Here is a 15,629-nt window from a genome sequence, read left to right as displayed (position 1 = left end):
ACTTATCTAATATGACTACAAGTTTGATTGTAATGTCTAATTATTAACTTTCATTTTTTTTATATACCAATAGTTGGCAATAATAACTTTCAAGAATTAGCAAATTGCATTATATTGTTAAATAAACTGTATAAATACAATATTCTGAACAAGATTAGAAATGTACAGCATTTTCTAACAGTATCAATCTCAATATATATAATTTGTATACAATATATAAAAATCCAATCCAATGTTAATTATTGAAAACTAGTAAATGTTGTGGAGCTTCAGAAGTCTAATGGAGGAGAGAGAGGAGGGATTATATGAGCAAGAGATATAGATACCATGATTGGAAAAAGCACAAGGACAAATTGCCAAAATAGCGGAAAAACATGAATTGTGAACTAATAGCTGAGGAGCCCACATGGAAGTGGACTAGGCTCTCTGGATAAGTAAGACAGTTTATTAGCTTTAACTGTTTAGTTGGCCCCAAGGCAGTGGGACTGGGACCTATCTTTGTTGCATGAACCATCTTTTAGGAACCTCAGGCCTATGCTGAGACACTTTGCTCAGCCTTGGTACAGGGAAAGGGGGTTTGGACCTGGCTCCACTGAATGTACCAGGCTATGCTGACTCCCCAGGGGAGACCTTGCCTTGAGGAGGTGGGAATGGGGGGTTGATTGGCAGGGAAGGCTGGGGGTTGGCAGGAGGAAGAACAGTGGAATTTGTGGATGATATGTAAAATGACTAGAAAATCTCTTATATAAAATTTTAAAAAAGAAAAAAGAAAAAACTAGTAATTGTCTTTTAGAAGTAGATTCAATAATCTACTTTTTTATCTACATCATATCTATATCCTCTCTTTTCTTTTCAGAGTAGATTCAATAATCTACCATCTATTATATCACATATATACTTTTTTTCCAACAAGAACCTTAAATCTAATCTTTGCTTAGCTCTTTTCCTAACCATCACAACAACTTGTATTCAACCCTCCTAATTTCCTAATGAAAATTATCCCAAGTCCAAAACCCATAGAAACACACACACACACACAAAGTAAAACAAAAAAACCCAACCCAAACCAAACCAAAACAAAAAAACCCAAAAAAACAAAAACCAAAAACCAAACCCAAACAAAATAAAAAACCACCAGCCCCACACCACTCCTTTTGGGATTGTGGGCATCATGTTCTTAAAATTGCTTCCTGCTGGTTGTGGGCAAAGGCATATTTAAGGGATTCTGAAAAGAAAAATTTTGGGATAATTGTCAAGTTTTAAAAGGTAGTTATATCATTTGTTGTCCAGTCTCTGCATAATGCCAAAGTACAGGGCTTATTTCAAGTCCTTGTTCAAGTAATCTGTGAAACTGGATAATCTTAGCTAGCTATCTTGAAATTGTTCTGAGTATGTTGTAGTCCAAAGCTGATCTGTGGGTGATGTTTGTCAGCTTAGTGGTATTATTATTGTCTACATGGAATGTTGTTGTGGGGCCCCATCATCTTTCTGGAGACTTCAAATTTCATGTTAGACCTTGTCATAATTTCCTGCAGAAAACTGATAGAGACTTGAACATAAAAACATGTATAAGCAGCTAATTGAAGTCTTTTTTCTAGAATTAGAACTAATTAGAATTAGTTAGTTAGTTTCTTGGGACATTTTTTTCTAGATAATTTGTCCTTTTTCTTCAGATGTCTCATTTGACCAGTGTCCTTGAGATTCTTTAGCCTTCATTCTCCTGAAAGACAAAAACAAAAGCCTTCCCCAAGACTAACTTTGGGGAGGTTCCCTTTTGGCAAGTTATATCTGATTAAATGAAAAACAGTTGTTAGTGGTATAAGTTAGTTTAAATTGGATGGCATGCTGGTTGATGAACTATCACCTCTTTTAATTAAGAAGTCTCTCTTGTTCAAATCAAACCTTTATCAATTTTGATGGTACCCACAGCTTATCTTCTACTGTAGAAACAAAAGCAAAACCTTGTCTCCAACATAACACATATTCTGGTTTCCATTCAGAGGTCAGAACATCTTTAAAGTACATAGGAATATTTAATTCTATAGTTTTTTTCTACTCTCCAATGTCTCTCTGAAGCTGTTGTTCCTTTCTCATTAGCATTGAGAAAATTCAAAGTTAATAGAGCATTATGTAATCTACTTGTGGTGGTTTTGTTACCCTTTTTGTTTATTTAGCATATTCTTTAGAGTTCAATTTGATCTTTCTATGACTGCTTGGCCTATAGGATTATGTGATATACCTGTAATATGCTTTATATTGTAATAAGCAAAAAAAACCCAACAACAACAAAAACAAAACTTTCATTTTAACAGAGACATATGCTGGAACATTGTCAGTTTTAATTTGTGAAGCTATACTTATGATAGCTATAACTTCTATCAAATGCATGATTCAGCTTTTTCAGAACTCAAAGCAGTCGCCCATTGAACTCCTGAATAAGTATCAATGGTATAGTGTACGTATTTCAATTTTCCAAATTCTGCAAAGTAAAAACCACCCATCTTCCAGATTTCATTCTTCTGAGTACCCTTTGGGTTACATCCTGCTGGTAATGGAGTCTGACTGTAAAAGGAACAAGTAGGACATTTCCTTACAATTTCCTTGGCTTGTTGCCAGGTTATGGAAAAAAAATCATTTTTTAAACCTTTACTATTGACATGTTTTTAATGAAGTTCTGAGGCTCTCCAGAACATTTCCTATCAATAATTTATCAATCTCATCATTACCTTGTGCTAGAGGGCCTGGCAGACCCATATGAGATTGGATGTGAGTTATATATAAGGGATACTTCCTATTCTTGATTATATCTTGTAACTGAATAAATAGTCAAGTTAATCCTGACTCATCAGGGATAAATTATGCAGTCTCAAAATGTAATACCACTGCTTCAGCATATTGTGAGTCAGTAACTATGTTAAGAGGTTCTGAAAAATCCATTAATACCAACAAAATTGCATACAATTTTGATTTTTGAACCAAATTATAAGAACTTTGAACCACTTTACTTAATTTTCTGATTTGTAGCCTGCTTTTCCATGTTTGTTTGCATCTGTATAAAATGTATGAGCTCCAGATATGGGTGTTTCAACTGGAGTCCAATTAGTTTGTACATGCCCTTGATCAGGTAGTTGCTGTATGGTTACCAGATAAATTAAGGTTTTTTTTATTATTATTAATTATTATATTTGTGTTTTAATTTTACAAATCAGCCATGGGTTCCCTGTCCTCCCCACTCCTGCCCTGCCCCTGCCTTCCCCTCAGCCCCTCACCTCCATTCCCATCTCCTCCAGGGCAAAGACTTCCCTGGGGATTCAGCTCAACCTGGTAGATTCAGTACAGGTAGGTCCAGTCCCCTCCTTCCAGGCTGAGCAAAGTGTCCCCACATATGCCCCAGGTTCCAAACAGCCAGCTCATGCACTAAGGACAGGTCTGGGTTCCACTGCCTGGGTGCCTCCCAAACAGTTCAAGCTATTCAATTGTCTCACTTATCCAGAGGGCCTGATCCAGTTCCATGAGGGGTCCTCAGCTATTGGCATTCAGAAATCTCCTCACATGACTCCATTCTTAGACTGTGTTCTGAAATCTCCCCCTTATTAATTTTTTAAATGCAGGATATCAATAATGATTATGATTTGAGATTTTGCAGATTAATTTAATTATCATTTGATGTATGAGTATTGTGTAAGAAAACAAATTACAAACATAATTAAAATATTGAAACAATGAAAGCATTGTGTGTAATACTCTGCCAGCAGGAACAAGGATATAGATTAAGTTCAGTACTTTTGATTACATTATCATATTGATCAGAAAAATCTAGAGAATAGCTTGAAATGAGACCCATATGGTTAGTAGTTCTGATATCTTATAGAACTTAAGCCAGTATTTGCCATTTAATAGGAACATAATTTATGATGTCCTATGCAAATAGAAAGTGATTCAAATCCCAAGGAAAAACTAAATGCAACCCTTTCTTCAGATGTACCAAGGTCCAGTCATAAGCACAGAGTCATAGTAAATGTAACATGAGCTGGATCTATCCAATGTACAAGTTGAAGCAAAGGAGGATGAAGAACATAAGACCAGAATGTGTGGTCAGGGGCACTACCTGCTGATACAGGTCAAATCAGCTAGCATTATCAGAAAGATATTCTCAGGTGGCATAGGAGTCTCTGTGTTAAAGATAATAGCTTCTCCCTTGGTGCCTAGGGCCTTGACTGACCACAGGTAGGCAGACTTGACTTCTGATCATATGTTTAATATCTCCTTTTGTCCTTTAGCTGGAGGTTTGCTATCATTTTTCTAATAATTTTATTGATTATAGTCAGACTTTTCTTTGGGTTGCCAGATCACAAATAACAATACAGAGACCTATTATTAATTATGAAAACTTGACCTTAGTGCTAGGAATTTCTTTCTGTATGCTGTGAATGTGTTGCTCTGATTGATTGATAAATAAAGTGCTGATTGGCCAGTATCCAGGCAGGAAGTATAGGTGGGACAAACAGGGAGGAGAATTCTGGGAAGGGGAACACTGTATCAGGAGATGCTGCTAGCCGCCCCTGCTGCCACCATGAAAAATAAGATGTAAGGCAGAACCAGGAAAAGGTACCAAGCCACATGGCTAAACATAAATAACATTTATGGATTAATTTAAGTGTAAGATCTAGCTAGCAAGAAGCCTGAGCCATTAGGCCAAACAGTTTTAATTAATATAAGCCTCTGTGTGTTTTCTTGGGTCCAGGCAGTCGCAGGACTGGCAGGTGAGAGAGATTTGTCCTGACCATGGGCCAGGTAGGACAAAGGAAACCTTCAGCTACACCTTAACTTAGGCTCATTCCCAACTATCTTTTATAATTCAAATTAAGCTGTTTTTATTAACCTCTTTTGCCACATGACTCAATTACCTTTTCTCTGTACCATATGTCTGACTTCTTCAATGTCTCACTAAAATTTCTTATGCAGCTAGATTCATTCTGAGATCCTCTGTCTGCGGGGAAGTCCCACATAGTCTCTTCTGCCTAGCTATTGGACATCAACTCCTTATTAATCCAATCACAGGGACACATCTTCACACAGTATAAACAAATATTCTGCGATGATTATTTGGGAATTTCACACCATGAATCCCCTGAGCACACAAAATTCCTAGTCGTCCCAGTTCCACCCCACCTCCCTTGTGATACCCCCAAAAAAAGAATAACAAGAAAAAAAGCAAACAAGTAAACAAACAAAAAACAAGGCCAATTTGTATCACACATATACTCACTGTGCATGTTCAAACTCCTGGTTGTCAGCCCCTAAAATAACTGAGTCTTTCGCTTCCTGCACCTCATCAGAAGCCATCATTTGTGTAAAGCTGTACTTCAGCATCCTTATCACAATTTTAAGAGTACTATTTGGTGACATTTAATCTAAACTGTTACCTCTTTTAAGGGGGTATGGTAGGATATAGATAGGAGTTCATAGACACCTTCTATGTTCCTCTTTTTCACCGTGAGTTTACAGTCTTCAATATCCTGGCAAAAGTGGCTTTCTTGCCCTATAGAGTCAGCAGGAGATCATGGACTTACACATAGTTTCTGGAGACAGCACAGACCATGGACATCTACATGGTCTCCAGCAGCAGTAGGTGCCATGGACCTCAGCATGGTAGTAGTACAGACCACAGACATCAAAGTCCTATGCTGCTGCACATGCCATGGACACCATCATAGCCTCTGTTAGCCATACAAAACAAGGACATCAACATGGCGTCAGGTGGCAGTGCAGGTCAATCAGATCAAAATGGCCTCAGCAACAGCATCGTAGAGGGCATCAACATGGCTTCAAGTGGAAGGAATTTCACAGACATCTGCATGGCCCATGGTGGTAACATAGGCCACAGATATCAACGTGGGTTTAGGTGGCAGCACATACCATAAACATCTACATGTCCCTCAGTGGCAATACCAGCCACAGAGCTCAAGACAGCCCCTGGCTGCAGCAGGATCATGAACAAGACATAGCTCTTATGGCAGCATGACCACAGATGTCAAGATGGCCTCAGGGGACAGCACAGGCAACTCACATCAGCATACCCCCTGGTGGAAGCACAGCCAACATCATCATAGCCTCAGGCAGCAGACAGAAAGAGCCTTTCTGTATGAACTTTGGTAGTAACTCAGGCCCAGTTCAGCAACATGGCTCCTGGCTACTGTAGGACCACAGATATCCACATGAATCTTGGACTTCAACATAGCCTGGGGAAGTGGGTCATGGACACCAAAGTAGCCTCTAGTGATATGACAGACCATAGTGATCTTTTGAGGAGGTCCAATCCAGAGAATGAACTGTTCTTCATCTTGGAAATACTGTTGCTGCTCAGAACCAGGGTGATCATGTATCTGGGAAGTGTGTTTGAGGGCTCAGTTGGAGTACAAACTGTAGGACCTAGTGGACAACTAGATGTTCCCCTGTACACCATAGACTTCTCACACATCAGTCAATGACATTGTGTCTCTAATTCTGCCTCTCTCCACTGCTTACTCACTGCTCCATTCCTCTATCTTTCTCACCTATCCATTGGATATTCATTCCTTGTAGTGGCATTGGAAACTATAAAGCCAATCCCTTTCATTCTTCTACAGGTTACCTTAGCAATGAGTTTCCAAAGAGTGTTTTTTTCCTTTTCCACAAGGATCATTCTGGAAGCTTCTGTTTCATTTTCATATGCAATCTTTTTTTTTTCTCCAAAAAGGCTACAACTTTGTTCTTGATTTCTTCCTAACTGAGTCACAGTGGAACTCTCCCTTCATGATATGTTTCCTCGGCAAACAGTGTCATTGTAATGAGTCTTTGGTCTGGTCCAAGCTTTCTAGTTTTTGACACATCATCAATATTGGATAACCACCAAGATTCATCTCAAATATTCTGCTGTTGCCAGAATCATGGTGATCCCATAATTCTGGCTTTTCAGGACCAGCTTCTCTCATACTACACTGGCACTCATAAATGGTGTTAGATAATAGGGTGGACCAACTCAAAACCCTGAATGAGGGCTCAGATGCTGGCTTAGTTGGGGCTGGTGGGCCTGTGGCTTCTGCCACTATTGACTGAAGTTTTCTATCTTTTTAGTGACTTCCACTGTGTCCTTGACATCCACTGTTGTTCTTGAAGACCAGGGACCAAAGGAGACAAAGAGGAATCCATACTTTTTCTGTGGTTACTTCTGCAAAGACAGATGCACAATCTTTCCCAATTTTCTTAAGGAGAAGTAAAAATAGGGAAAGTTAACGTATCAGCTTGCTTATTTCCTACTACAAACACAGGGAGGTTTGAGTGTGCACTAGTATTCTATCTACAACACAAGCAGAATCCGAAATGATATTTAATGGTTTATGAATTAACTGTTTTAGATGAAACAAAGTTGTCAGTTCTACCTTTTGGGGTGAGGTAAATTTATTAGTACATTGATGAATATTTGGATCATGTATCCCTCCTAAATACTTAGAAGAAACATCAATAAAGTAAGTATCTTTCTGTGGCATGGGAGATGGTTGGACAATCTTTGTAATCACAAATTCAGTTTGTGAGAGAAAATCCCATAGCTTGCCTGCTGAATAATGACTTCCCATCCTTCTATAGAAATCTTTCTTCAAGTGGAATTTGAAAATCCATAGAGTTTTGCATCACTTAAAAATTGATTGTTGATTAGAGAATCATCAGGTCATACTTCAAAAACCTCTACTCCACAAAACTGGAAAATCTAAAAGAAATGGAAAATTTTCTGGATAGGTACCACATACCTAAATTAAATCAAGACCAGATAAACCATTTAAATAGTCCAATAACACCTAAGGATATAGAATCAGTCATTAAAAGTCTCCCAACCAAAAAAAGGCCAGTACAGATGGTTTCACTGCAGAATTCTACCAGATCTTCAAAGAAGATCTAATACCAATACTCTTTAAATTGTTCCACACAATAGAAGCAGAAGGTATATTACCCAATTCCTTCTATGAGACTGCAATTACCCTGATTCCTAAACCAAACAAAGATGCAAAAAAAGACAGGTCCTAGTCACAGACTGGGTGCCTCCCAAACAGATCAAGCTATCCAATTGTCTCACTTATCCAGAGGGCCTGATCTAGCTGGGGGCTCCACAGTGCATGAGTTGGCTGTTTGGAACCTTGGGCTTACATAGGGACACATGCTCAGTCTGGAAGGAGGGGACAGGACCTGCCTGTACTGAATTCACTAGGTTTAAATGAATCCCCAAGGGTGTCAAGGTCCTGGAGGAGATGGGAATGGAGGGGAGGGGTTGGGGGGGAGGTAGGGATGGATGCAGGAGTGGGGAGGACAGGGGAACCCATGGCTGATGTATAAAATTAAAACACATAATAATAATAAAAAATAAATTAAAAAAAAGATGCAACAAAGGAAGAGAACTACAGACTGATCTCCCTCGTGAACATTGATGCAAAAATATTCAATAAAATACTGGCAAACAGACTCCAAGAACACATCAAAACAATTATCCACAATGATCAAGTAGGCTTTATCCCAGGGATACAAGGGTGGTTCAACATACGAAAATCTGTTAATGTAATACACCATATAAACAAACTCAAAGAAAAAAACCACATGATCATCTCACTAGATGCAGAAAAGGCATTTGACAAAATACAACACCCCTTCATGATCAAGGTCTTGGAGCGATCAGGAATACAGGGAACATACCTAAACATAATAAAGGCAATCTACAGCAAGCCAACAGCCAACATCAAATTAAATGGAGAGAAACTCAAAGCAATACCACTAAAATCAGGAACAAGGCAAGGCTGTCCCCTCTCCCCATACTTATTCAATATAGTACTTGAAGTTCTAGCCAGAGCTATAAGACAACATAAGGAGATTAAGGGGATACAAATTGGAAAGAAAGAAGTCAATCTTTCCCTATTTGCAGATGACATGATAGTATACATGAGTGACCCCCAAAATTCAACCAAGAAATTGATACAGCTAATAAAAACCTTCAGCAACATAGCAGGATACAGGATCAACTCAAAAAAATCCGTAGCCCTCCTTTATACAATAGACAAATAGGCTGAGAAGGAAATCAGAGATACATCACCCTTTACAATAGCCACAAATGATATAAAATAATTTGGGGTTACTCTAACTAAGCATGTAAAGGACCTATATGACAAGAACTTTAAGTCCCTGAAAAAAGAAATTGAAGAAGATGTCAGAAAATGGAAAGACCTCCCATGCTCATGGATAGGCAGGATTAACATAGTAAAAATGGCAATCTTACCAAAAGCAATCTGCAGATTAAACACAATCTCCATTAAAATTACCAACACAATTCTTCACAGATCTAGAAGGAATAATACTTGACTTCATATGGAAAAACAAAAGAATCCTGTACAATATAGAGCTACCATGATAAAAAACATCTTGGTACTGGCATAAAAATTGACATGTGGACCAATGGAATCGAATTGAAGACCCTGACATTAATCTGCACACCTATGAACATATAATTTTTGACAAAGAAGCCAAAAATGTACAATGGAAAAAAGAAAGCATCTTCAACAAATGGTGCTGGCATAACTGGATGTCAATGTGTAGAAGGCTGAAAATAGATCCATATCTATCACCATGCACAAAACTTAAGTCCAAGTGGATCAAAGACCTCAACATAAATCCAGCTACTCTGAACCTGACAGAAGACAAAGTAGGAAGTACTCTGGAATTCATTGGCACTGGAGATCACTTTATATATGTAACACCAGTAGCACAGACACTGAGAGAAACAATCAATCAATGGGACCTGTTGAAACTGAGAAGCTTTTGTAGAGCAAAGGACACATTCAACAAGACAAAGTAACAGCCTACAGAATGGGAAAAGGTCTTCACCAACCCCACATCGACAGAGGGCTGATATCCAGAATATATAAAGAAGTCAAGAAATTAGACATCAAAATGCCCAACAGTCCAATTAAGAAATGGGCTATGGAACTAAACAGAGAATTCTCCACAGAGGAAGTTCAAATGGCTGAAAGACATTTAAGGAATTGCTCAACATCCCTAATTATCAGGGAAATGCACATCAAAACATCTCTGAGATACCACCATGCACCTGTCAGAATGGCTAAGATCAAAAACACAGAAGACAGCTTATGCTGGAGAGGATGTGGAGCAAGGGGAACTCTCCTCCACTGCTGGTGGGAATGCAAGCTTGTACAGCCACTTTGGAAATCAATATGGCACTTCCTAAGAAAGTCGGGAATCCATCCCCCCAAGACCCAGCTCTAACACTGTTGGGCATATACCCAAGGATGCTCAATCATACCACAAGGGCATTTGCTCAGCTATGTTCATAGCAGCATTGTTTGTAATAGACAGAACCTGGAAACAACCTAGATGCCCTTCAACTGAAGAATGGATAAAGAAAACATGGTACATATACACAATAGAGTACTACTCAGCAGAGAAAAACAATGACATCATGAGGTTTGCAGGGAAATGGATGGATCTAGAAAAAATCATCCTGAGTGAGGTAACCCAGACTCAGAAGGAGAAACATGGTATGTACTCACTCATAGGAGGATAGTAGATGTAAAACAAAGATGACTAGACTGCTACACAACTCCAGGGAGGCTATCTAGAAAACGGGACCCTAGGAAAGACTCAGGGATCACTTAATGACAGAGAAATAGGTAAGATCTACATGAACAACCTGGATGACAGTGGGAGTAATGAAGGGCAAGGTTTGAGGGAAAGAAAGCTTAGGGGAGCAGCAGATCCCAGCTGGATCAAGAACAGAAAGGGAGAATAAGGAATAACAGACCATAATAAATGAAAACCACATAAGAACAGTAATTGGCAGAGTGCTGGAGAGGTCCCCTGAAGTCCACAGTGATGCATCCTCTGTAGACTGCTAGCAGTGGTCGAGAGAAAGCCTGATCTGACCTAGTCTGGTGATCAGATGGCCAAACACCCCGACGCTTGGGCTAGAACTCTCATCCAGTGACTGATGGAAGTGGATGCAGAGATTCTCAGCCAGACTCCAGGTGGAGCTCAGTGTGTCCATTTGTTGAGAAGGATGAGGGACTGTGGGAGCATGAATTGTTGAGCCCAGGACTGGAAAAAGCAGGGGGACGAAAGGTCAGATGAACAGAAGCACATGAATTATGAACCAAAGGCCCCCAGCTGGATCAGGCCCTCTGGATAAGTGAGACAGTTGAGGGGCTTGGACTGTTTGGGAGGCACCCAAGCTGTGGGACCGGGACCTGTCCTTAGTGCATGAGCTGGCTGTTTGGAACATTGGCCTTACACAGGGACACTTTGCTCATCCTGGAAGGAGGGGACAGGACCTGCCTGTACTGAATCCACCAGGTTTAAATGAATCCCCAGGGGAGTCTTGGCCCTAGTAGAGATGGGAATGGAGGGGAGGGGGGTGGGGGCGGGAGGAGGGAGGACAGGGAACCCATGGCTGATATGTAAAATTAAAACGCAAATATAATAAAATAAAACGGGAAAAAAACCTAATTGTTGGTTAAGGGGAAAATAGTACAGCAAGGATCAATGCCATGTCATTGCTGACACTGGGTCCTCCCCTGATAGACTAATGTGCAAGAAGAACAGGTTAAACAGTATTTTAGGGCCCTTATTATGTAAATAAATCCATTCCTCTTGTGCTATATATAATTCCTGTAGGTGACAATTTAGTGGGGACAATAAGTAAGTTTAAAGGCTGTGAAGGGTCCACAGGATCCACAAGTGCTTCTTTAGTCCAGATTCAGACAGCTGTAGTTCTTTTTTGCCTCTTGAGATAATATTTGAGGACTGTCCAATGCCATTTTTCCCACCAGAATTTTAAATAGATTGGTTAGTGCATAATTGGGTATTCAACTGAGACCACAAGAATCTTGTCTTCTTTTCTTGGAGTTTTCTCATAAGCACTCAGAATCTGACATGAATCCATTCTTGGATTGTGCTCCCACAACACGGTAAAGAAAGTTTAAGGTGGATCTTGTGTGCAGAGATTTGACAGGAGGTGTATATAGGACCAACATTTAGAAACACAAATGTGTCTCAGTATTATTAAGAGAAGAAAGTTAAATTGTGATGTAATTTTTGTTCAGTGAAAAATTCCCTTTAAGTTAATCATATCTTTAAGAATTAGAGAATTATTTTACTATCTTTTCTATTTGCCAGTCATCTAGGCACACTTTAACTAACAACCCCTATCCCTTTGAAGTGATGACTTATGATTTAGACCTCTGGTAACAAACAGACAGTATGGCTGCTGTTTTGGCATTTCTCTCTGAGGTCACTCAAGGTGAGTACACCATAGAGTAAATACAAACTTCTGCAGATTCCATGATAAATCAAGTCCTCTGCCAGCACTTCATTATCTTGAAGATAAAAACATCCCTGGTCAAGTCTTTTCACTACTGTATCTACTGCTGACATTTTGAGTCCTACCACATACAAGAACACAAGTCAAAGGTCCAGAAACTCTTTGTGATGAGAGATTGTTGTTAAAAGTTGATGAGGTTTCAAGTGGTTTTTTTTTTTTTTTAGTGCCAGTGAATGATTAATATAGACTTTGGTCCCTGTAGTCAGATGCCATTATATTAAACTCTTATAAATGTGGCAGTAGCTTTTTAACTGCTCGTTCAGGAGTATGTTGATGAAGTTTAACATGAGTGAGAGAAGCCTTGAAGAAACTGATTTAAAAAAATCTGTCATTTCAGAAAACACAGAATGGAACAAAGAAATGGCCTGTGCCCTACAAAGGCCTGCTTTTATGTTCTACTTTTGACAGTTTTTTCCCAACCTTTGAGTATTGAGCAACCAGCTGGGTCTAGGTATTCAAAATATAAGCCTATAGGGTACCTAAAATGAAAGCACACCAAACTCTGCTGACTATGTGACTAGCACCTTGATCTGATACACATGGCTACATTGTGTGCTTTCACCTTCTGGTATAATAGTGTAAAGATTTGGTTATTTTGAGGAAGATAGGTGGAGTTTACATGTAGCAGAAATCTATAACTCAGTTATTGGCAAGAGGGGATTGATTTTGTGCTGGATAGAAAATATGCCCATAAATTATCATCCTTTGTACCAAGACACAGACTCATGTCCATGTATTTGTATGAAGACAGAATGTCTAAATTTTGGTGAGTGGAATAAGCAAGTGATGACATGTTGGTTTCTAACAGTAGATGTGTCACATAAAGTTATAATTGCTGTGATGAAACACCATGACCAGAGTAACTTGTTGTGGCTGAGGGAGGTTTATTTGGCTTATGTAGCAGGAATCTTAGAGTATTATTAATAGGATCAAATTTGAGGCCAGTTATTGGGGTGAATGCTGGATGATCAGAGAAGCAGAACAAGCCACAGCTTCCTCACCTCAGCAGTTCCTCAGCTGATCTTGTTTCCTCAGACTGGAAGCTTTGAGTCCTCATGCAAATGAGTCTCAACTGAACTGCTGTTAGAAGCCTAAAAGCTTAACTAGCCAAATGCTTCTAGTTTCAGGTTCTCACGCCTTATATACTTTTCTGCTCTCTACCATCACTCTCTGGGATTAAAGGCTCACTTTCTAGGATTAAAGGCGTGAGTCACCATGCTTGGCTGTATCTTTGAAGAGATGGATTTCTGCCTCTGGAATGCTAGGATTAAAGGCGTGTGCTACCAGTGCCTAACCTCTATGTTTAATATTGTGGCTGTTCTGTCTCTGACCCCAGATAAGCTTATTAGGGTGCACAATATTTTGGGGAACACACCACTACAGGCTTACATGAATGACAGTCCACCAAGGGAACTCAACACAAGAACTCACAACTGGATGGAAACCTGGAGGCAGAAGCCAATGCATAAGGCTGTGGAGGAGTGCTGCTTGCTGGCTTGTTCCTTGAGGTTGCTCAGTCTGCTTTCTTAAGGAACCCAGGACCAGCAGCCCAGGGCTATCCTCAGTCACAGTGGGCAGCCCCCACTCCCCACTGATCAATCATTCGTTATAGAAATGTCCTATAGAATTGCCTGCAGGCTGATCTTATGGAGACTTTTTTTTTTCAATCAAGGTTTCTTCCTCTCAGATGAATTTAGATTGTGTCAAGTTGACCCAAAACTAGCCAGGATACTAGGTCATAGAAAAGCTATGCTTATTGCCTGTTAGTTACACTTGCTTGGCCTGAAAGTCATGAGGGCTAGGGAGCTAGCCCTGCTGTTTGGAGCTGTAGCATGCTAGAGAGCAAGGCTCTGAAGCATGAATATATTTTGTCTTATCAATAAAAACCAACAGTCAAATATCAGGGTAATAACCTGAAAGATCAGAGAAGCAAAGGAGCAGCCACCAGAGACTTCTTCCCTCCTCAGATTCTCTGACCAAAAGGGGCTGAGATCCTGTCTCGACCCACCTTATGTTCCTGTCTCCACCTCCCTATTGTGCTGAGATTAAAGGCCTGAGCCTCCCCAGTGCTGGGATCAAAGACATGAGCCTCCCAGAAGGCCTCTGGCTTCTACTACACTTACACTATCAATATTGTATTCTTATGAGGATTCCTCTCAGATATCTTCTTGTCCTGTGTCCTGTAGACCCTGGGCTGGTCCCTTCACATGCTCCAGCAGTTCTTAGATGGGGTAAATGTTAGAGTGGGCCAGAATAATGGCCTGGATCTGGGCCTGGGTGGCAGCTGAGTTGGTCAATTCATCTGCACTGCTGCACACAGCACCAGGGCCAGTTCTCCCACTTTGCCCAGGTGAGGAGTGTGGTCATCTCTACTGCTGTGGTAGCTATAAAGTGGTGGGACCACTTCTCTCACCTACATAATCAGAGCCCGCTATCAGCATTGCCCCGTGAGAGGGAGGACCATCTGACGTGAGTGCCACAGCCAGCAAGAGGCAGTGCGATCTCTTCCATTTGCACACCTCAGGCTGGCTCTCCTGTGCACATGGCAACATGGCCAGCTCTACTGTGCTGCCCTGGTAAGGTGTGGAGCTTGTTGTTTGGTATTTGGTTTGTGTTCTGACAAATAAAGCTTCTCTGAAGATCAAAGGTTGGGACCTGGACCAGAGGTGAGTGCCTGGGGTCACAGCCAGAGAGGCCGGCACCTGGGTCACAGCCCAGGGCACCAGCCACTCCTGGGAAGACCTGCCAAACTGGGCACCAGGTTTTGGCCGTAGGGCAGGACCCCCTATCCCCACCGGGAAGGTTCCCCCTCTCCAAGACCCTCTGGAAAATCCTACAACCTTCACACCCTGCATCCACACCCATCTGCCAGAGACCCCAGCCATTTCCTGCGACTTGGAAACTAGCCCTCAGCTTCCATGCTGCCCTGGAACTCCCATCTGGACCAGAGGTGAGTGCCTGGGGTTGTAGTCAGAGAGGCAACCACCTCTGGGTCCCACCCCTGGGCACCAGCCATCCCAGGAGGACCTGCCCAACTTGGCCCCAGTTTCTGGCCAATTGGCATGCCCTATGGGAAGGCTCCCCTTTTCCAAGACTGCAGGAAGACCCTGCAGTCTCCACATCCTGCCCCCACACCCATTTGCCTGAGACCCCAGCCACTTCCTCAGACTCAGTTACAAGCCCCCAGCTCCCATCCTGCCCCAGAACTCCCATCTGG

This window comes from Onychomys torridus, chromosome 1 (genome assembly GCF_903995425.1).
Source record: "Onychomys torridus chromosome 1, mOncTor1.1, whole genome shotgun sequence".
In the NCBI taxonomy this organism is placed as follows: Eukaryota; Metazoa; Chordata; class Mammalia; order Rodentia; family Cricetidae; genus Onychomys; species Onychomys torridus.
The sequence above is the reverse complement of the archived record's forward strand: the minus strand, read 5'-3'. Positions refer to the sequence as shown.